This window comes from Hypanus sabinus, chromosome 14 (genome assembly GCF_030144855.1).
Source record: "Hypanus sabinus isolate sHypSab1 chromosome 14, sHypSab1.hap1, whole genome shotgun sequence".
Classification (NCBI taxonomy): Eukaryota; Metazoa; Chordata; class Chondrichthyes; order Myliobatiformes; family Dasyatidae; genus Hypanus; species Hypanus sabinus.
This window is the reverse complement of record NC_082719.1, coordinates 100,111,644-100,134,685: the sequence shown is the minus strand read 5'-3', so window position 1 is coordinate 100,134,685 and position 23,042 is coordinate 100,111,644.

The window sequence follows — 23,042 nt, the reverse complement described above, 5'->3', positions numbered from 1 at the left end:
ATGACAAGCTTTTTGCACCAAACCCCCTCCAGGTTTTATTTTACGAGGTTGAGTTACAAGCTCGACACTCAACCCAGGCACGGATGGAGGTCGTGTGAGGGAGCCGGCCGGATTTGAACTTGGGATCTCTCGCCTGGAGTCCAGCGCTGCTACCACTACACCACCAGCCAGTAAGTACCATCATAGCACACCTATAACTTACTAACCCTTATGTCTTTGGACTGTGGGAGGAAACAGGAGCATCCAGAAGAAACCCATGCAGTCACGGGGAGAACATAACATCTCTTTACATAGAGAGTGGCAGGAATTGAACCCTGTAAAGCATTGTGCTAACTGCTACACTACCAAGCTGCTGATCGCACGACGTCCACTGGTGTGAAGTGGAGCTGGCTGGGAAGAGAAAACTACACGATGGCACAAAGAGTTGTGATTGGGACCAAGAGAGCTTCGAACTCTTGGAGGATGGAGGCTGACGGCAATGTGTTACCTCAGAGGGTGGTGAGAGTGTGGAACGAGCTGCCAGCGCAAGTGGTGGGTGTGATTTTGATTTCAGCGTTTGAGAAGTTTGGATAAGTACAATGGTGGGAGGGGTATAGAGGACTATGGTCTGGGTGCAGGTCAATGGGACTAGGCAGTTTAAATGGTTCGGCACAGACTAGGGCTGAAAGACCTGTCTGTACTGTTCTGTCTGACAGGAATAGAGTGGGTCACTGTGAAAGGGGAAGAGTTGGTACAATAGAATCATTAGGGGTCTACTATGGAAGGGGGTAGATACGATAGAGGGGCAGATCAGGAGCCCACAATGGGATCATTGATTGTCATGGAGGACTATATTGGACAAGAATCACTGAAGCAAAGTTTAAACAATACGTACTTTGCATCTCAGGGCAGCGCAAGCTGCATCGGGCTTGACCTTAACCAAATGATGTACGAACGGAAGCAAGTCATGTTATTCGAGCTAAAATCAAACTTGTTTTGCAGCACCACCACGTGGCCAGAGCCTGAACTACAGCCTCGGTGAGCATCACAGAATTGTCCACAGCAGCAGGAATCAGTCAGGTTTATTATCGCTGTTTATTATGTCATGAACTTTGTTGTTTTGCGGCAGCAGTGCAATGCATTACATAAAAGATCACTATAGATTATGATAACTTTCAATGCTCTCTGCTGTCTGAAAGGAGTTTGTAAGTTCCCTGGGTTTTTTCCAGCTACTCGGTTTCCTCCCACATTCCAAAGATGAATTGATTGGTAGATAAATTGGTCACGTGGGTGTAATTGGGTGGCACAGGCTCATTGGGCCTATCACTGTGCTGTATCTCTAACCAAACAAGTAACTAAGAAATATATAAAGAATGAATAAGTGGTGCAAAAAGAGAGCAAAGTAGTGTTCATGGAGCGTTCAGAAACTTCATGGCAGAGGGGAAGAAGCTGTCTCTGAAACATTGAATGTGCATCTTTAGACTCCTGTACCTCTTCCTTGATGGTAGTAATGAGAAGAGGGCTTGTCCTGGGGGGGTGAGAGTCCTTCATGATGGACACAGCCAACTTGAGGCATCATTGTAGGAACACCATAGTGTTACAAAATTTGATGGGAGATGGGATGTATCAAATATTCCTATTGTTGATTAAGCTATATTTATCAATAATATGAATACAAAAGGCACAGGTGGTGAAATACATTTTAGTTGCCACCTTGGATTGGAACTGACTGGGTGAAGTTTTATGGAGAGTGTCAATAACTTTGATTTATTCTGCATTATCATTTCAAAGGACCTGTCCTTCATCCAGAAGGTAAGTGCCCTTGCAAAGAAGGTACAGCAATGCCTCTACTTTCATAGAGGTCTGCAAAGATTCAGCACTTCATCTGAAGCTTTGTCAAATTTCTATAGAAGTGCAGTGGAGAGTATACTGACTGGTTTCACACAGCCTGGAATGGAAACACCAAGACCCTTGAATGGAAAAGCCTACAAAAAGAAGTGGAGACAGCCCAGGCCATCACAGGTAAAGCTGTCCCCACCATTCCGCACCCCTACACAGAGCACTGTCGCAACACCCATCACCATGGATGCCCACCATCCAGCCCATGTTCTTTTCTCACTGCTGCCATTAGAAAAAGGGTACAGGAGCCTCAAGACCACCACCACCAATCCATCAGGTGCAGGAACAGTTATTACCCCTCAACCATCAGCTTTTTGAACCAGAGGGGCTAACTTCACCCAACTTCACTCACTCCAACACTGAATCTAAGGACTCACTTTCAAGGACTCTTCAAGTCGTGTTCTCAATATTTATTATTATTATTATTATTATTATTATTTAGTTTTCTTGTGTTTGCACGTTGGTTGTTCGTTTTTGTTATGTACAGTTTTTCATCGAGTCTGTTGCATTTCTTTGCATTTACTGTGAATGCCTGCAGGAAAATGAATCTCAGGTTAGTAAATGGTGACATATACAGTAGGGACTTTGATAATAAATTTACTTTGAAGTTACAGATACAAAATGCTGGAGGAACTGGGTGACTGTGGCTGCGTCCATTGGCTCCTGGACTGGCTTAACTCACCTTTGCAGCTCGTGATTGTGGACTCACTTTTGGAGACTCTGTGGTTTGACGTTTAATGTTTTGTGTGGTGTTATTTTTGCTGTCTGTGCAATTGGTTCTTTTTTCACACATCTGATGGTTATGTGTGGGTGTTTTCTTTAAAGAGTTTCTGTTGAGTTTGTTTTGTGGCTGTCTGCAAGAACTCAGGTTTGTACAGTGTATACGTATTTTGATAATAAATGTATTTTATCTTGAACTTTGAACTCAGCAGGTAAGGTAGCATTTATGGAGAGGAATAAACAGTTGACATCTCAGGCTGAGCAGAAACTCTTGTATTTATGGCATTTTACTCTGAGGCAGTTGAAAACCCTGCTTATTTGAAGGTTGTTCATGTTGACAGAAGCCTATCTGCTGAATTCTAACTGGAGCCTGACTTTAAATGAATCAACAGTCATGTTATTCAAGAGCCCAATGACATGTTTTCCAATGACCTGAGAGAAGAGGCTTATTTAACTATTTATTTTGCGATACAGTAAAGACCTGCACCGCCCAGCAACCCTCCAATTTAACCTAGCCTAATCGCAGACAATTTACAAAGACTAACTAATCTACAAACATACTTTCGACTACGGGAGGAAACTCCTTACAGAACATTACCAGAATTGTTCTACAAAATCAAAGCTGTAATAGTGTTGTGCTACCTGCTATGCTACCATGGCTCCCTTTTAGCTTTTTTTTTTGTCATGTACATCAAATCATTCGGTGAAATGTGTTGTTTTATGTCAGCAATGACTATGGTCCAACCATGTGCTGGAGTCAACATGGCAGTATTGCTGAGCTTTCTGTACCAACATAGCCTGCCCACAATTTACTAACACTAACTCTTATGGGGCTGGGCTTTGGGAGGGGCAATTGGAGCACCCATAGGAAACTAACACAAAGCAGAGTCACAGGTAGACCGAGCATTGAAAAAGGCTTTCTGCGCACTAGTGGGCAATTGAATATAAAAGTTAGAAGGTTGTGGTGCTGGTGAACAGGACACTGGCAATGTCACACTTGGAGTATTATGTTCAGATCTGGCCATCCTGCTGTAGGAATGATGTAACTAAACGGGAACGAGTGCGGAAAAGATTCACAATGATTTTATTCCTCGGAGTGTAGGAGACTGAGAGGTGATCTAATAGAAGTGTAAAACTCATGAAGGACATAGATAGAATGAATGCACACAGTCTTTTTCAGAGGGTTGGACAATTAAGCTTCCTTAAGGTTGCTATAGCCAGGAATGGTAGTGAGGACAAGATCCCACTAGCTATTAAATGCTCCAAATGGCGTGCGTCTCAAATAGCCTCTGACAACCAAGTCCAGCTCTCGGGCTTCACATGTGCCTTAGCTACTAAGCCCAATGGAACCATTTCTACTGACAGGAGAAGAGACAAAGGCAGACTACAGGCACCTTAAAACTAGTCGCTTCAGGCAGAGAGGGAGAAGAAAATGTCTGGTCTCAAACCTCTGCTGCCTTGCAGCTATATCCACTCATGGGGAAAGCTTTGGGAATAAACTCCGAGGGAAAAATCTGGAGCTGGAGTCCCTAAGGCAGACCTATGTCGTGCTCCATGCTGACTGACAACTACCATGGTGGTGATGCCAAACTGTATCAGTCCCTGCTGTTCCTTCGGGTTCATCAGATACATGGAGTGGGGTTTTTGCTTCATGGGCAACAGCTTGCTCTCCGTCTCATACCGCCCTGGCTTGCATATCCATGGTTGACCCTGACCGGCAGAGGCCTCATCATCATCATGGGCAATCAAGACCTAAGGGTAGAGGTTTTAGGTGAGAGGAATCTGAGGGGCAATTTTTACACAAAGGGTGGTATATATGGGAATGAGCTGCCAGAGGAAGTGTTTGAGGCGGGTACAATAACAACTTTTAAAACAGTTGGACAGGTGTATGCATAGGAAAGGTTTAAACAGTTATGGCCAAATGCTGACAAATGGCTTGGATGGGTCATCTTGGTTAGTATAGACCAGTTGGGCTGAAGGGCCTATATTTTTGCAGTATGACTCTATTACAACTTTACAGAAATCCTACTGAGTGATTGGTTGCCCATCATACCTGACGGTGACAGTTAGATTTATGCAGTTCATGGATGTGAACTGCATGATGAAACGTGTGCAGGAGAGTTTTTAAAGTGGAAAAGCCATTGCACTGGGACAGTTCCATTCTGTCAACCTACAAAGTCCGAATGCAATGGTACAAGCAAGCATTACAGACTAAGGTTTTCCTCCCCACACCTTTTCATTCTGGCACCTTACCCATTCCTTCTCGAACCTGAAGAATGGTCTTGGCCCAAAACCTTGGCTATCTACTTTTCTCCATCGATGCTGCCTTACCCACTGAGTTCCTCCAGCATTTTGTGTGTGTTGCTTGGGGTTTTGCTTGGTTGCAATGGCTGAGTATAACTTCTTTTGTGCCTTGTCATGCCCTGTGCTCTCAATGCAGTACTGCCTCCTGGCCATTTGATCTCACTTTTGACCTCATTCACCCAGTCCTCGGCAACTGACTTCACCCACAAAGACAGGTATGACCCTGTCTCACCAGGGTGTAAGACCACTGGCCACATTAGCCTGCCAGGTGACTCAGCGGGTCAGTCAGCATCTATGGAGATCAGTTGATAGCCAAGGTTTTGGGCCAAGACCATTCTTCAGGCAAGGCAGGGCAGGGCAGCAGTGGGAATTGAAACTTGATCAGTGATCACTGGTGCTGTAACACAATTGTGTTAACCCCTATGCTACCATGCCACCCTATGGAATCTATACCTTGCATGGAGTGCCAACTTATATTCAAGTTATTGGTATTGGAATTGGTTTGTTATTATCACATGTACCAGAATATAGAAAAGAACTTGTCTCATACTCTGTTCATACAGATCAAATCATTACACAGTGCATTGAGGTAGAGCAAGGTAAGACAATAACAGAATGCAGAATAAAGTGTCACAGAAACAAAGAAAATGCAGTGAAGGTAAACAATAAATTGCAAGATCATAACAAACTAGACTGAGGTCAAAAGTCCATTACCAGTTCAAGAGACTGAAAAATATGGGGTAGGAGATGTTCCACACTCACACCACTGTCAGAATGAAGAAGTTCCTTCTCAGGCTCTCTTTAAATATTTCTTTCACCTTTCACCCTTAACCTATGACCTCTAGTTCTTGTCTCACCCAGCCTTGTGGAAAGCAGCCTATTTGCATTTACTCTATCTACACCCCTCATAATTTTGTATGCATCTATCTATTCTCCCCTCACTCTCATAAATTCAAGGGAATAAAGTCCTAACCCATTCAACTTTTCCCTAGAACTGAGATCTTCAAGTCACGGCCACACGTTTGCAAAATCTCTCTGCACTCTTTCAATCTTATTGATATCTTTTCTGTCGGATGTTGACCAAAACTGCACACAGTACTCCAAATTGGCCTCACCGATGTCTTATAGAACTTCTGCATAACATCCTAATGCCAGTATTCAGTACATGGATTTATGAAGGCCAATGTGCCAAAAGCTTTCTTTATAGCCTTATCTCTCTGTGATGCCACCCTCAAGGAATTATTGATCTGTATTCCCAGATCCCTCTGTTCTACCACACTCCTCAAAGCCCTACTGATCACCATGTAAGTCCTATCCTGTTTTTATTTTGAAATCTTGCATCATAATCTATGTGCATGCACTTTCTTTAATTGAATTTGGAATTAGCATTGGAATTGGAATAGGAATTGGTTTATTACTGTGGCGTGTACCAAGATACAGTGAAAAGTTTGACTTGCATACTGTTCATACAGATCAAATCATTACACAGTGCATTGAGGTAGAACAAGGTTATTTCCCATGGTAGGGGAGTCTAGGGCACATCTTCAGGATTGAAGGACATCCACTTAGAACAGAGATGCAGCGAAATTACTTTAGTCAAAGGGTGGTAAATCTGTTGAATTTGTTGCCAAGAGGGGCTGTGGAGGCAAAGTCATTGGGTGCATTTAAGGCAGAGATCGATAGGTTCTTCATTAGCCAGGGCATCAAACCATATGGGGAAAAGGCAGAGGAGAGGAGATGACTGGAAGAATTGGATCTGCCCACGATTGAATGGTGGAGCAGACTCAATGGGCCAAATGGCCTACTTCTGCTCCTATATCTTATGGTCTTATTAAGGTGAAACACTTACAAAGTGCAGACTAAAATGTAACAGAGAAAGTACAGTAGATTGTGAGGTCAAGAGTCCATCGCATCATACTCGATAAAAGTTAACAGTGAGGTAGAAGATGTTGCAAGGGGGCTTGACACCCATGTTCTGATTAGCAGCAATGGCAGTCTGTGCTCCTGAGGCCAAATCACAGGAACTTTGAGTGCTTTGATAAGTTATATCACTGCACAAGAAAAAAGTACAAAGCTCAAAAGTAAGTTTATTATCAAAGTTACATATGAGATTCATTTTCTTGCGGGCATTCACAGTAAATACAAAGAAACAAGAAGAAAAAAGCAACATTTTAATAATAAATAAGCAATAAATATTGAGAACATGAGATGAAGAGTCATTTAAAGTGAGTCCATAGGTGGTGGGAATGTTTCAATACAGGGTGCATGTAGTTCAAGAGCGTAATGACTGAGGGGTAATAACTGTTCTTGAGCATGATGGTGTTCTTAGATCTGAGGCTTCTGTGCCTTCTTACTGATGAAAGCAGCAAGAAAAGAGCGTGGCCTGAATGGTGGAGGTTGTTGATGATGAATGCTGCTTTCCTTTGACCACACTCATGTAGATGTGCTCAGAGGACTTTACCCGTGTTGGTATGTGATGCAGTTTTGGGGCTTCATTTACAAGAAATTGTTCAGTGTAATTGTGAATACAATGCGCACTGCAAGTGGAGACACCCTAGAGAACCATTTCCTACACAGAGCCTGGCTGATCTATATTTTGTTTTATGAGCTGTGACCTTGTGGTTGCATTGCATTCTCTTTCGACAAATGTTATGCACAAAGTTTATTTTTGGAAAAAAGCTGACAGCTGAAAATGTTTGCATTAAGCAACAGCTGTAAGGAAGCTACCAAGAAAGGTCGTATGTACGCCATGTTTATTTAAGTCCAGATATACATACTGCACTTCTCAGAGGAGAAATGTGTAGAAATACTGTTCTTGACTGGGGTGCTTACTACAACAGAAAATAAACCATCTTGCAGAATCACAACCAGGTTTATTATCACTGACATGTTGTAAAATTTGTTGGTTTGTGCCAGCAGTACATTGCAATACATAATAAAAACAGTAAATTACAATAATTATATATAAAATGAATTAAGTAAGTATTGCAAAAATGAGAGAAAAATAAAATAGTGAAAAAATAAAAAATAAAATATAAAATAAAATAAAATAGTTCATGGGTTTATTGTGCATTCACAGATCTGATGGCAGAGGGGAAGAAGTGCTGGAGGAACTCAGCGGGTCAGACAGCAGCTATGAAAATTAATAAACAGTTGTTTCGGGCCGAGGTCCTTCATCAGGCCTAGAAGGGAAAGGGGGAATGAGCCAGAATAAGAAGGTGGGGGGAGGGGAAGAATACGAGCTAGAAGGTGACGGGTGAGACCGGGTGGATGGGGGGCACAAGGTGAAGGGGAAGGTTGGTGTGTGGGTCAATGAGTGGGGGACGGGGAATGAAGTGAGAAACTGAGGCGGGGTGATAGGTGGAAGTGTTAAAGAGTTGAAAAAGAAGGGATCTGATAGGAGAGGAGAGTAGACCCTCGGAGAAAGGGAAGGAAGAGGGGCATCAGGGGAAGGTGAAAGGAAAGATAAGAAGATCAGAGGTAAGAGTGAACCCAGCATGTCAATGAAAGAAAAGGGAAGGGGAGGTACCATGATATCATGTCAACAACCTTTCCCTCAACCTGAAATGTTCACAAATCTTCTCTCCCTGGAAACACTGTTGAGTTCCTTCAGGTAAATTCATTGTTGCCGCATCTTATGCACTCAGTGCCCACTTTATTAGGTACACCTGTACAACGGCTTGTTAATGCAAATATCTAATCAACCAATCATGTAACAGCAACTCAATGCATTATAAACATGCAGACATGGTCAAGAGGTTCAGTCCTGATGAAAGGTCTCGGCCTGAAATGTCGAATGTTTTCACAGATGTTGCCTGACCTGTTGAGTTCCTCCAGCAGTTTTTGTGTGTTTCTTTCTATTTCCAGCATCTGCTTTGTCTTGTTGGTAAGAGGTCAGAACAAAATGTGGAAGAAATGTGAACTAAGTGACTTTGAACATGGAATGATTGTTGGTGCCAAACAGGGCAGTTTGAGTATCTCAGAAACTGCTGATCTCCTGGGGACTTCCATGCACAACAGTCTCTACAGTTTACAGAGAATGGTGTGAAAAACAAAAAAAAATTTCCTGTGAGTGACAGTTATGTGGGTGAAAACACCTCTTAATGAGCGAGGTCAGAGGAGAATGGCCAGACTGGATTCCACAATCAATTCCTTGATGTTACTGATGTTGAGTGCAAGGTTGATATTACAACACCACTCAACTAGCTGATCTACCTCACTCATGCATACATTTGCATACATATATAAAATAATGGATATTTGTCCCTTCGCTTTGACTTTATGCGGAACTTCAATCAGCTGTGCACTGTCTAGTCTGCTGGAATAGAGGTATTGGCTGAGCTGTCAATGGAGCAAGTAAGCATGAAAATAGTGCAGAGGTAACACCTAACACATTGACAATTCCTTGAGTTCTCCCAGCAGTTTGAGTGAAGGTAATACATCAGTTTGAAATTTAACTGTAAAAGATACCACTGGTGAAAGTCCACCAGTCCCAGTATTGTGCTGGAATGTCAACACAGATCGCGTGCACATTTCTAAAGTACTCATGTCTGCCTCAGGGTACTTATCAGATTCAGATTCATTTATTTTTCACATGTGCAGAGTGAAACGTGTTATTTACATTAACAACCAACACAACCCAAGGACGCGCTGGGGACAGCCCACGTTTTGCCACACATTCCACATCAGTATAGCATGTCCACAACATTCAGCAGAAAAAGAACAACAGCCACCTACACAAAATGATGGAGGAACTGAGCACATCAGGCAGCATCTCTGGAGGGCAAGATGTTTCAGGCCAAGATCCCTCATCATGACAGGCAAGAACAGGGGAAGAAGCTCTTTCCTATTAGATTCCTTCATCTTCGGACCTATCAGCTCTCCCGAGCCACCTTCTCAAAGTTCAAAGTACATTTACTATCAAAGTATGTATACATTATACAACCTTGAGATTTGTCTCCGTGCAGGCAGCCACAAGACAAGAAACACAGAATGAGAGAAACAACACACCAGATGTGCAGCGAAAGAGAAAAAAGTCATCTCATCTCACCAATCATCCTCTATTTTGTACATCCACCTGACCCCTTTCCTACCTTCTTATTCCTGATTATTTTCCCTTCTTTTCCTGATGAAAGGTCTCAATCCAAAGCATCAGCTGGTTGTTCCCTTCTACAGACGCTGCCTGACCTGTTGAGTTCCTCCAGCAACTTTTATTGAGACACAATGCAGAATAGACCTTTCAATGCACACCACCCAGCAACCCCCAATTTAACCGCAATTTACAATGACAGATTAGCCATCTGGTGTGCCTTTGGACTGTGGGATGGAACTGGAGCACCCAGAGGAAACCCACGTGGTCAGAGGGAAAACGTACAAACTCCTTACAGGGGGGAATTGAACCCAGGTTGCTGGTACTGCAAAGCATTGTGCTAACCACTACACTACCATGAACCTCTTGTGAATATGAACAATAAAACAATCCTTTTTCCTCCCTCCCACCCACTGTCATAGGCAGTTTGAAGAAGATTATCTTCATACAGTCTGAGAGATCCATAATGTCAAATGCCTTTAAACTGTAACTACAGAATTAAAGATGAAATTAAGTTTAAAAACCTCATGCGTGACAAGAATATTTCTTGGAAAAATTTTGTATGCATTTGTAAGTATCTCACTTTCTAAAGCTATCTTGCATCAACTACAGCAAGGGTTTCGGATTTAAAGAATCCGAGAATAGAATAGATATGGGAGATCAAATAATCTGTTGAGTAACATAGATCTCATACTGTTGAAACCATAGAAATTTCATTTGTGGAACTCATCGTGTCTGGATTAAATAAGTAAAATAGAGAAAGTTTGGAGACAGTGCAAGAGGGAGGATAGACAGGTAACAGAGAAAGGACACACTCAGACCGATGGTTTGAGATGTGTCTATTTTAATGCAAGGAGTATTATGAACAAAGCAGATGAGCTTAAAGTGTGGATCAGTACTTGGAGGTTTGATGTTGTGGCCATTTCAGAGACTTGGATGGCTCAGGGGTTGGAATGGCTACTTTGAGTGCCAAGCGTTGGATGTTTCAGAAAGGACAGGGAGGGAGGCAAAAGAGGTGGGGGCATGGCACTGTTGATCAGATATAGTGTCACAAAAGCAGAAAAGGAGGAAGACATGGAAGGATTGTCTACAGAGTCTCTGTGGGTGGAAGTTTGGAACAGGAAGGGGTCAATAACTCTACTGGGTGTTTTTTATAGACTACCCAATAGTAACAGGAATATCGAGGAGCAGATAGGGAGACAGATTCTGGAAAGGGGTAATAATAACAGGGTTATTGTGATGGGAGATTTTAATTTCACAAATATTGATTGGTATGTCCCTAGAGTGAGGGGTTGAGATGGGGTGGAGTTTGTTAGGAGTGTTCAAGAAGGTTTCTTGACACAATATGTAGATAAACCTACAAGAGGAGAGGCTGTACTTGATCCGGTATCAGGAAATGAACCAGGTCAGGTGTCAGATCTCTCAGTGGGAGAGCATTTTGGAGATAGTGATCACAACTCTATCTCCTTTACTGTAGCATTGGAGAGTGATAGAAACATACAAGTTAGGAAGGCGTTTAATTGGAGTAAGGGGAACCAAGAGGCTATCAGGCAGGAACTTGGAAGCATAAATTGTGAATAGATGTTCTCAGGGAAATGTATGGAAGAAATGTGGCAAATGTTCAGGGGACACACAAAATGCTGGTGGGACACAGCAGGCCAGGCAGCATCTATAGGAAGAAGTACAGTTGCCGTTTCGGTCCGAGACCCTTTGTCGAAGTGTCTCAGCCGGAAATGTCAACCGTGCTTCTTAATCACAGAGTTAACCTGCGCAGCTGCTTTGAGCGTCCTATGGACTCGAACCCCAAGATTCCTCTGATCCTCCACACTGCCAAGGGTCTTACCACTAATGCTTTATTCTGTCATCATATTTGATCTACCAAAATGAACCACCTCACACTTACCTGGGTTGAACTCCATCTGCCACTTCTCAACCCAGTTTTGAATCCTATCAATGTCCCGCTGTAACCTCTGATAGCCCTCCACAACATCTCCAACCTTTGTGTTGTTAGCAGATTTACTAACCCAACCCTCCACTTCCTCATCCAGCTCATTTATAAAAATCACAAAGAGGAGGGGGGTCCCAGAACAGATCCCTGAGGCACACCACTGGTGACCGACCTCCATGCAGAATATGACCAATCTACAACCACTCTTCGCCTTCTGTGGGCAAGCCAATTCTGGATCCACAAAGCAATGTCCCCTTGGATCCCATGCCTCCTTACTTTCTCAATAAGCCTGGCAATGGGTACCTTGTCAAATGCCTTGCTGAAATCAATGTACACCACATCTACTGCTCTACTTTCATCAGTGTCTTTAGTCACATCCTCAAAAAAGTTCAATCAGACTTGTAAGGCACAATCTGCCTTTCACAAAGCTGACTATTTCCTAACAATATAATGCCTCTCCAAATGTTCATAAATCTTGCCTCTCAGGATTTTCTCCATCATTTTACCAACCACTGAAGTAAGACTCACTCGTCTATAATTTCCTGGGCTATCTCTTCTTCCTTTCTTGAATAATGGAACAACATCCACAACCCTCCAATCCTCCGGAACTTCTCCCATCCCCATTGACGATGCAAAGAGTATCGCCAGAGGCTCAGCAATCTCCTCCCTTGCCTCCCACAGTAGCCTGAGGTACACCTTGTTCAGTCCCGGTGACTAATCCAACTTGATGCTTTCCAAAAGCTCCTGCACATCATCTTTCTTAGTATCTACATGCTCAAGTTTTTTAGTCCACTGTAAGTCATCCCTACAATCACCAAGATCCTTTTCCAGAGTGAATACTGAAGCAAAGTACTTATTAAGTACCTCTGCTATCTCCTCCGGTTCCAAACACATTTTTCCAATGTCACACTTGATTGATTCTATTCTCTCATATCTTATCCACTTGCTCTTCACATACTTATAGAACGCCTTGGGGTTTTCCTTAATCCTGATCACCAAGGCCTCCTCATGGCCCCTTCTGGCTCTCCTGATTTCATTCTTTAGCTCCTTCCTGCTAGCTTTGTAATCTTCTAGATCTCTATCATTACCAAGTTTTTTGAACTTTTCATAAGCTCTTCTTTTGTTCTTGACTAGATTTACAACAGCCTTTGTACACCACGGTTCCTGTACCCTACCATCCTTTCCCTGTCTCAATGGAAGCACCTTTGCAGAACTCCACGCAAATATCCCCTGAACATTTAAAAACACAAACATGAGGAAATCTGCAGATTCATCAATTGTGGGATTGAGTTTAGGAGCCAAGAGGTAATGTTGCAGCTATATAGGACCATTGTCAGACCCGACGGAGTACTGTGCTCAGTTCTGGTCGCATCACTACAGGAAGGATGTGGAAACTATAGAAAGGGTGCAGAGGAGATTTACAAGGATGTTGCCTGGATTGGGGAGCATGCCTTATGAGAATGGGTTGAGTGAACTCAGCCTTTTTTCCTTGGAGCGACGGAGGGTGAGAGGTAACTTGATAGAGATGTATAAGATGATAAGAGGCATTGATCATGTGGATAGTCAGAGGCTTTTTCCCAGGGCTGAAATGGCTATCATGAGAAGGCACAGTTTTAAGGTGCTTGGAAGTAGGTGCAGAGGAGATTTCAGGGGTAAATTTTTTTTTACGCAGAGGGTGGTGAGTGCGTGGAATGGGCTGCCGGCAACTGTAGTGGAGGCGGATACAATAGGGACTTTTAAGAGACTCCTGGACTTCTAGATAGGTACATGGAGCTCAGAAAAATAGAGGGATATGGGTAACCCTGAGTAATTCCTCAGGCAAGGACATGTTCAGCACAACTTCGTGGGCTGAAGGGCCTGCATTGTGCTGTAGGGTTTCTATGTTTCCAGAATCTAATGCAGAACATGGGCATTTCACTTTAATATGGCCAGTCCATCATGGATAAAGCATCTCCCCACCATTGAGCATTGTTGCAGGAAAGCAGCATCCACCAACAGGGGCCTCCACCGTCCAGGACCTGCTTTCTTGTGGCTGCTGCCATCAGGAAGAAGGTACACGAGTCTCAAGACTCACACCACCAGGTTCAGGAACAGTTATTACCCCTCAATCATTGGGCTCCTGAACCGGAGGAATAACTTCACTCAACTTCACTTGCCCCATCACTTCAATGTTTCCATAACCTATAGACTCACTTTTAGCAACTCTACATCTCGATATTTATTATTTATTATTATTATTTCTTTATTTTTGTATTTGCCGTTTAGGTCTATAGCACATTGGTGGATTACTCAAGTTGGTGTGGTCGTTCATTGATTCTGTAATGGTCATTATTCTACTCTGGATTTGTTGAATATGCCCACAAGGAAATGAATATCAGGGTCATATATGGTGATGTGTATGTACCTTGATAATAAATTTATTTTGAACTTTGAAGTTTGAAGAATCAGAAAATTTCATCACCTTGTTTCATGTTTCAGCTTCGTTACTCTTCATCATTGCGTGGTGGGGTGGAGATACGTCTCTACCTAAATGTAAATGTAAGGTGCTCCTATTCTCTGCTAGTCTGCAGCTCACTCTTGGACAAGGTGTAGCACCTGCTTTGCCCCCTGATCAGGGTCACATGACGCCATGGGAGCTGGTGGTGGATGGTCGTATGAACAGCTGGTTCATATCACAAGTCCTGGTTATATGACCACTGACACCAGGCAGACAATCTCTGAAGAGTATTGATAATGGCTGGGGTCACTCATCTTGTAAAGATACTGCCCAGAAGAAAGCAATTACAAAGCACTTATATAGAAAAATTTGTTAAGAACAATCATTGTCATGATGTGCACCTACACCATATGACATGGCACATAATGATTCTTCATAACTTTCCAATCTCCAACAGGATCCTACCACTAAGTACGTCTTTCCCTTGACCCCACCCCCCGCTCTCTGCTTTCCAGAGAGAATGCTATCTATGTGACTCCCTGGTTTACTCATCCCTCCTCACTGATCTCCCTTCTGGCACATATTCCTGCAAATGTAATGCCAGCTACCTCCTCCCCAAACAAACAGTCCTTCCAGGTGAGGTGATACCTCACCTGCCAGGCTATGAGGATCATCTATTGCATCTGGACCTCCTGGTGTGGATCTTCCATGTTAGTGAAACCTGACACAGATTGGGGACCACTTTGTTGAGCATCTTCATTCTGTCTACCGTAAAAGGCAGGATCTTCTGGTATTTACCCATTTCAAATTGACTTCCTGTTTCCATTATGACATGTTTGTTTATGGGCTCCACTATGGCCAGGATAACACCAAACTCAAATCAGTGGAGCAAAGCCTCATAATCCTTCTGGTTAGCCTCCAATCTGATGGCACGAACAGTGGCTTCTCCCCACTCCCCATTCTGACTCCCGTCCTACCTTTCTTTTCTCCTTATATGGCCATCGCTTCCCTCTTGTTCTCCTTCTCCTTCCATTTCTTTCATGGTCCTCTAATCTCTCATCAGATGCCAGCTTCTTTTTAGACTTTTTTTTAGATTCAACTTTATTGGCATTGTGCCGAGTACAGATACAAAGCCAGTGAAATGCAGTTAGCATCTAAACAGAAATGCAAAGAATAGTGTTATTTACAAAATAACTGCAAATAAAAAGTAAGTGCTACAGCACACAAATATAAAAGTACTGAGACAGTACAATATGGGTGGAATACTGCTTAGCGCTGTGATGTGAGGTTCAGCAGGGTCACAGCCTCAGGGAAGAAGCTCTTCCTGTGCCCGCTGGTACGGGAGCGGAGGCCCCTGTAGCGCTTACTGGATGGGAGGAGAGCAAAAAGTCCATGGTTAGGGTGAGATGCATCCTTGATAATGCTTTTCACCCTGCCCAGGCAGCGTTTATGGAAGATGTTCTCAATGGTGGGCAATTGGGTACCGATAATCTGCTGGGCAGTTTTCGTCACCCCCTAGAGTGCTTTGCGGTCCGATACGGGACAATTGCCATACCACACTGAGATGTAGTTGGTGAGTATGCTCTCAATGGTACAGCAGTAAAAGTCCGTCAGTAACCTGGGACAGAGGTGAGCTTTCTTGATGCTCTGCAGGAAATAAAGGCGCTGTTGCGCCTTTTTGATCAGGATGGAGGAGTTCAGGACCAGGTGAGATCCTCGGAAATGTGGACACCAAGGAATTTGAAGCTTGATACACTCCACTACAGCTTTGTTGATGTAGATGGGGATGTGAGTGTGCTCCTAGCACGCCTGAAATCCACAATGTTCTCCTTGGTCTTCTGGGTGTTAAGGGCCAGGTTGTTGTCGACACACCATGCGGCCAGGTACTGGACCTCGTCCCTGTAGGCCGTCTCGTTATCCCCTCTGATCAGGCCAACCACAGTGGTGTCGTCTGCAAACTTGGTTATGGAGTTAGAACCATGCACAGGAACACAGTTATAGGTAAAAAGGGAGTACAGAAGAGGGCTCGGCACACAGCCTTGAGGCGTGCCAGTGTTCAGGGTGAGAGTGGAGGAGGAGAGGTTGTCTAACAACAGATTGGGGTCTGTTAGTCAGAATGTCCAAGGTCCAATTGCAGAGGGATGAGCTGATACCAAGCTGGTGAAGTTTGGCAATCAGCTTGGAGGGGATCACATATTGAATGCCGAACTAAGGTCAACGAACAGCATTCTGACATATGAGTTGGGGCTGTCCAGGTGGGCCAGGGCAGAGTGAAGTGCTGTGGAGATGGCATCCTCTGTTGACCTGTTGGTGCGATAGGCAAATTGGTGGGGGTCCAGGGTAGTGGGCAGACAGGATTTCAGATGTGATAGAACCGGTCTCTCAAAGCACTTTGCAATGATGGGGGTGAGTGCAACTAGGCAGAAGTCATTCAGGCCCATGGCAGTGGAATGCTTCGGCAATCTTGAAGCTAGTGGGGACAATTGCCTGGGCCAGGGATAGATTGAAAATGTCCATTTACTTCTTCCACCTAAATACTCCTAGCTTCTTACTTCATCTCTCCTCTCGCCCATGCAACTTCTTCCTCACCTGGTCTCATCTATCACTTGCCAACATGTACACTTTCCCTGACCCACCCACCTTCTGATTCTGATTTGCTCCCCTTCCTTCCCCGTCCTGATGAAGGGTCTTGGCCTAAAACGTTGATTGTTTATTCCTCTCCATGGATGCTGCCTGACTTGTAGAAGTCTGAAGAAAGTGTGGCATTTTAGAACATAAGTTTGGATTTGACCTTTCTATGCTGTAACTTTTGATTTTGTGATTAAAGCAAAAAAAGTTAAAATACTGGAACTGGAATTGTTTTATTATTGTCACATGTACCAAGATGCAGTAAAAAGCTCGTCTTGTATACTGTTGATACAAATCAAATCATTACACAGTGCACTGAAGTAGAACAAGGTAAAACAATAACAGAATGCAAAATAAAGTGGAACAGTTACAGAGAAAATGCAGCGTCAGTGAACAATAGGGTTGAAGATAAAAATAAAGCCCATTGTGAGGTCAGAACTCCAGTTTATTATACAAATGGACAGTTCAGGACTCTGATAACAGCAGGATAGAGGCTGTCCTTCAACCTGGTCTGATATCCGCTCTTGATTCTCTTTTACACTTTATATACCTGAAGAAACTTTTGGTATCCTCTAATATTATTGGTTAGCTTATTTTTGTATTCCATCTTTACCTTCTTAACAATGTCTTAAGTTGCCTTCTGGTCGTTTTTAAAAGCTTTCAATGCTCTAACTTTCCACTAATTTTTGCTCTATAATATGCCCTCTCTTTGCCTTTTATGTGGGCTTTGACTTCTCTTGTTAGCCATGGCTGTGTCCTCTCTCATTTAGAATACTTCATCCTCTTTGGGACGTATATATCCTGGGCCTTCTGAATTGTTTCCAGAAATTCCAGCCATTGCTGCTCTGTTGTCATCCCTGACAGTGTAGTTTACCAATCAATTCTGGCCAGCTTCTCTCTCACGCCTCTGTAATTCCCTTAACTCTACTGTAATACTGATACGTCTTACTTTAGCTTCTCATTCTCAAATTTCAGAGTGAATTTGATAATATTATGTTCACCTGCCCTGTAGAGTTCATTTACCTTAAGCTCTATAATTAATTCTGGTTCATTGCAGAACACCCAAACCAGAATATCTGATCCTCCAGTGGGCTCAACCATGAGCTGCTCTAAGAAGCCATCTTGTAGGCACTCCAGAAATTCCCCCTCCTGGAATCTAGCAACTACCAGCCTGATTTCCCCAATCTAACTGCATATGGAAATCGCCCGTGACTATTGTAACATTTCCCGTTTGGTATGCATTTTCTATCTCACATTGTAATTTGTAGACCACATCTTACTACTGCTTGTACTTCTGTATATAACTCCTATCAGGGTCTTTTTACCCTTGCAGTCTCTTTGCTCTATCCACAATGATTCAACACCTTCTGACCTTTGGTCACTTCTTTCTAATCATTTGATTTCTTTTTTTTACCGCCCCCTCTGCCTCCTTGCCCATCCTTTTGAGACAATGTACAGTATATACTTGTACATTAAGCTCCCAGCTGTAATCTCTCAGCTATAATTCAGTGATGTCTACAACATCATGCCTGCCAGTCTGCAACTATGCTACGTTCATCCACTTTTTGAGGTATACTTCACGTATTCAGTCCTTTATTCACCTTTTCAATTCTGTTTGCCTTTTATGTTGCCACATCCCTTTACTGCAATTTTTCTCTATTAACAGCCTCTCTGCTCTACACATTACCTCTGGTTGTAAACCATTTTCCTCATCTTCAGCAGTATCATCCACCTTTCCTACGATACTTCTTGCATTGAAATATGCGCAGCTCAGGACTCTAATCGCTCCATGCTCAACCTTTTGATCCCTGACTTTGTCTGAGATCTTATCAACATCTTACCAACCTCCCCACTAACTGTTCTGGCACTCTGGTTCCCATACCCCTGCAACTCTAGTTTAAACCCCACCATGCAGCATTAGCAAACTTCCCCACTAGGATATTATTCCCCCTCCAATTCAAGTGCAAACTGTCCCTTCTGTACAGATCCCACCTTCCCAGGAAGAGAGCCTAGTGATCCAAAAGTCTTCTGCCTTCCCTCCAACACTAACTCCTTAGCCAAGTATTAAACTGTATAATCTGCAGTAAGTTTGTCAAATGGGACCTGCATTTGCTGAATCTATGCTGCATCTGCTAAATGGATCTCTCAGGCAGATGCAGCATGGATTCAGCAAAGGCAGGTCCTGTTTGACAAACATACTGGAGTTCTTTGAGGATATAATGAGTGCAGTGGATAGAGGGAAACAGATGGACATTTTATACTTGGATTTCCAGAAGGCATTTGATAAGGTGCCACATAAAACACATATCCATAGGTAAGGATGCATAGAGTTGGGTATGATGTATTAGCAAGGATAGAGGATTGGTTAACTAATAGAAAGCAGAGAGTTGGGATACATGGGTATTACTCTGGTTGGCAATCAGTGGTGAGCGGTGTGTTGCAGAGGTCGACGCTGGGCCCACAACTGTTCATGATATACATTAATGATCTGGAAGAGGGGACTGACTGTAGTGTTTTTAAGGTGACACTAAATTGAGTGGAAAAACAAATTGTGCAGAAGATATGGAGAGTCGGCAGAGAGATATAGATAGGTTAAGTGAGTGAGTAAGGGTCTGATAGGTGGAATACAATGTTGGTAAATGCGAGGTCATCCACCTTGGAAGGAAAAATGGAAGAGCAGGTTATTATATAAATAGTAAAACATTGCAGCGTGCTGCTGTGCAGAGGGACTTGGGAGTGCTTGTGCATGAATCACAAATTGTTGATTTGCAGATGCAGCTGGCTATCAAGAGGGCAAATGGGATGTTGGCCTTCATTGCTAGAGGGATTGAATTTAAGAGCAGGGAGGTTATGCAGCAATTGTACAGGGTACTGGTGAGGCTGCACCTGGAATACTGTGTGCAGATCTGGTCTTCTTACTTGAGGAAGGATATACTGGCTTTGGAAATGGTGCAGAGGAGGTTCACCAGGTTGATTGCAGAGATGAGGCAGTTAGATTATGAGGAGAGATTGAATCACCTGGGACTATACTGTTATGATACGGCATCAATGAATATAGAATTAAGACAGGTTTTTTTTTATAAACAAATAAAACATTTATTAAACACTGCTCAATAAAAAACCAAAAGTAAACAAACGACTAACTTAACTGGAAGTTAACTGCTATATGGCAACTCGAACAGTTCTTAAAGTGATAAATGCAAAAGTCCAAATGATTTACACAGTCAATTAGGAGAGACTTTCCTGAAGTAACAAATTCCTCGACAGTGTGAAGTTACTGTTGATCCCAGCCGAAATATGCCTCGCCCAAAGGATTTACAATGAAGAAAATAAAAATGGCTTAAAGGCACTGACCTTTCCTTGGTGAATAACCCTGATCCAGCCCTTTTTGCTCTTAAAGCAGGGACTATCTCGGATGCTGGTTACTATCTCTTCCGAATGAGGATTCAATAAGGTCGATCCTGTATTACTGATGATGACACCAATTTTACTCGATCTTTTGGGTCTCCGTATTTCCATAAATCTTCACTCTCCAACTGGACTAAACTGGCAGTGTTTGGCAAGACTGCTGGCAATAACCTTTGAGACTTAAGGCAGAAAGTAAAACTACACTTTAAAACAAAACAGCATCATGAGACGAATACGCAGCATAATGGAGTCACTGACGAATTAAACCACAAATTGACCTGCGTCACTGCAGGGCTTTCCCCTTTTATACCTGTTGAAACAGGTCATCACATGACCTCTCACCGGTGGGAAATTACATCACTCCACCATCACAAGACCATTACATCATGCCCAGCAGAGACTCAATTAAATCATGGTCATGTGACAGTCACAAGATATCCACAGGGTATGTAACAATACTCGTTGGAATTCAGAAGAATGAGAGGAGATCTTATAGAAACATATAAAATTATGGAAGTGATAGATAAAATAGATGTCCTGGTCCGGTCCGTGAAATCCACATTTGGGTTCACGGTCCGGTCCATGTTCCTTATTCCAGGGTTTCTGGTTTTCCCCAGTTTCTGTTGAGTCAGCTGATTCTCATTTGGGCTGGCATCATAAATAGCCCGGGATTCAGCCTCTGGCTGCTGGATTGTTCCTGTCCAAAACCCTTGCCTGAATTCCTTCTCTTTACCTTACTGCCCGGAACCACACCCTGTTTGGAACTGGCTGTCTGTGTGCACCTTCGCTAGGTAGGTCCGGCTGTTTTGCCACTACCTAGCATTAGGAACTATCTTGTCGTGTTCTGAGTAATGAGTCCTGGCCCTACGTCCTTACCCAAGGAGGAGTCCCGGCTTGGTGTTCAATGTTCCTGTTCCTCCCTCGACCTAGGCTCTGGGTTCTCGTCATGTCCATGTGCCTCGCCCAGCACAAGAGTACTTTGCCCAGCCTGGTGCTGGGGTTCCCTTGTCTAGGAGTCTCACGTTCAGTCCTGTTGCCTCTCCCTTGAACAAGGCTCTGTGTTTTCATCTTGTCCATGTGCCTCATCCAGTCCAGGAATACCTTGCCAAGCCCAGTGCTGGGATTCCCTTTTCCTGTGCTGTGGTTCCCTTGTCCTGTCCAGGAGTCTCACATCCAGCCCTGTTCCTCTCCTCATCCTGTAGTCACATTTTGTCCTCACCGGGCTCTGGAGTCCGAGCCCGAGTCAAGACCCAGGTTCTGGGTCCTTGTCCAATCTCTGGCTCAGAGTCCAAGTCCAGACTCCTAGTTCCCAGTTCCATGTCCTGGTCCCTATCCTCGTCAAGTCCTAGCCCAGGCCTGGAATCCTTGTCTTGTCCAGGGCCGGTGTCATGTCCAGTGTCCTTTCTTCCCCACTTTCCTTGCTTCCTTCTCACATCTAGTCTTGTTCCTGGTACTTCAGTGTCTGTGTCTTGCATTTGGGTCTGTTCCCAATGTCTCCCCTTATAACAACAGAGGCAAGAAAGTTGTTTCTACTGATAGATAGGTGAGACTAGAAGTAGGGAACATGGCCTCAAGGTTTGAGGGAGTAGATTGAGGATGGAGATGAGAAGGAACAGCTTTTCCCATTGGGTGCTGAAACTGTGGAATTCTCTGCCCAATAAAGCAGTGGAAGCTACCTCATTAAATATATTTAAGACGTTGGATTGATAACAAATAGTAGGGGAATTAATGGTTATGGGGAAAATGCAAGTAGGTGGAAATGAGTCCATGGCCAGATCTGCCATGATCTTATTGAATGGCAGGGCAGGCTCGATGGGCCGGATGGCCTGCTCCTGCTCCTATTAATTATGTTCTTATGTTCCTAGTTCTGGCCCCACAAGCACGTGGCACGGGTAGCAATCCTGAGATCACAACCCTGGAGGTCCTGCCCTTAACAACTAATTTTCTGAACTCCCTATGCAGAGCCTCATCACTCATCCTACCCATATCATTGGTACCTATATGGACCACGACTTCTGGCTGTTCACCCCCCCCCCACTTAAAAATGCTTGATATAGTGGATTCCAGTTATTTAGGACACAACAGGATCAGTATATTTTGGTCCATTGAAGTGAATACCCAATCAGCCATGGTTTCAATGAAATGGTTAAAAAATATAAAAAAGACAAACTGAGTAACAAATTATATATTTAAATGGAATATGGAATAAATTAGAATACTACCAATGCTATTACAGTGCCATAAAACTGTGTGTTAGCTCCTAATGATTATCGATAGAGGAATTAATCCATGTAGCATTCTTTTGACTATAAATGAACAAAATCCACACTGACCCCAGTGCAGATCGTGGCCTGCCTTCATGTAGTGTTCTTGACGATTTCATCCTCAAGGTCTCTATTTTCAGATGATTGCCGATACTTACAAATTCTTCCGAGTTTTCTAACTTGTTGAAATAGGGAAATAATTTCATTTTCATTCTTGGACATTTCAAGCATCTCCAAGCCTGAAATGTCTTACAGCTTGTATGTCGCCAACTACTGGTGACAAAATCACTGCTTTTCAACACAAACACATGCAAATGATGCTGCCTAAAAAATGTTTGCTCTAAACACGGTTTAGTGCAGGCATGG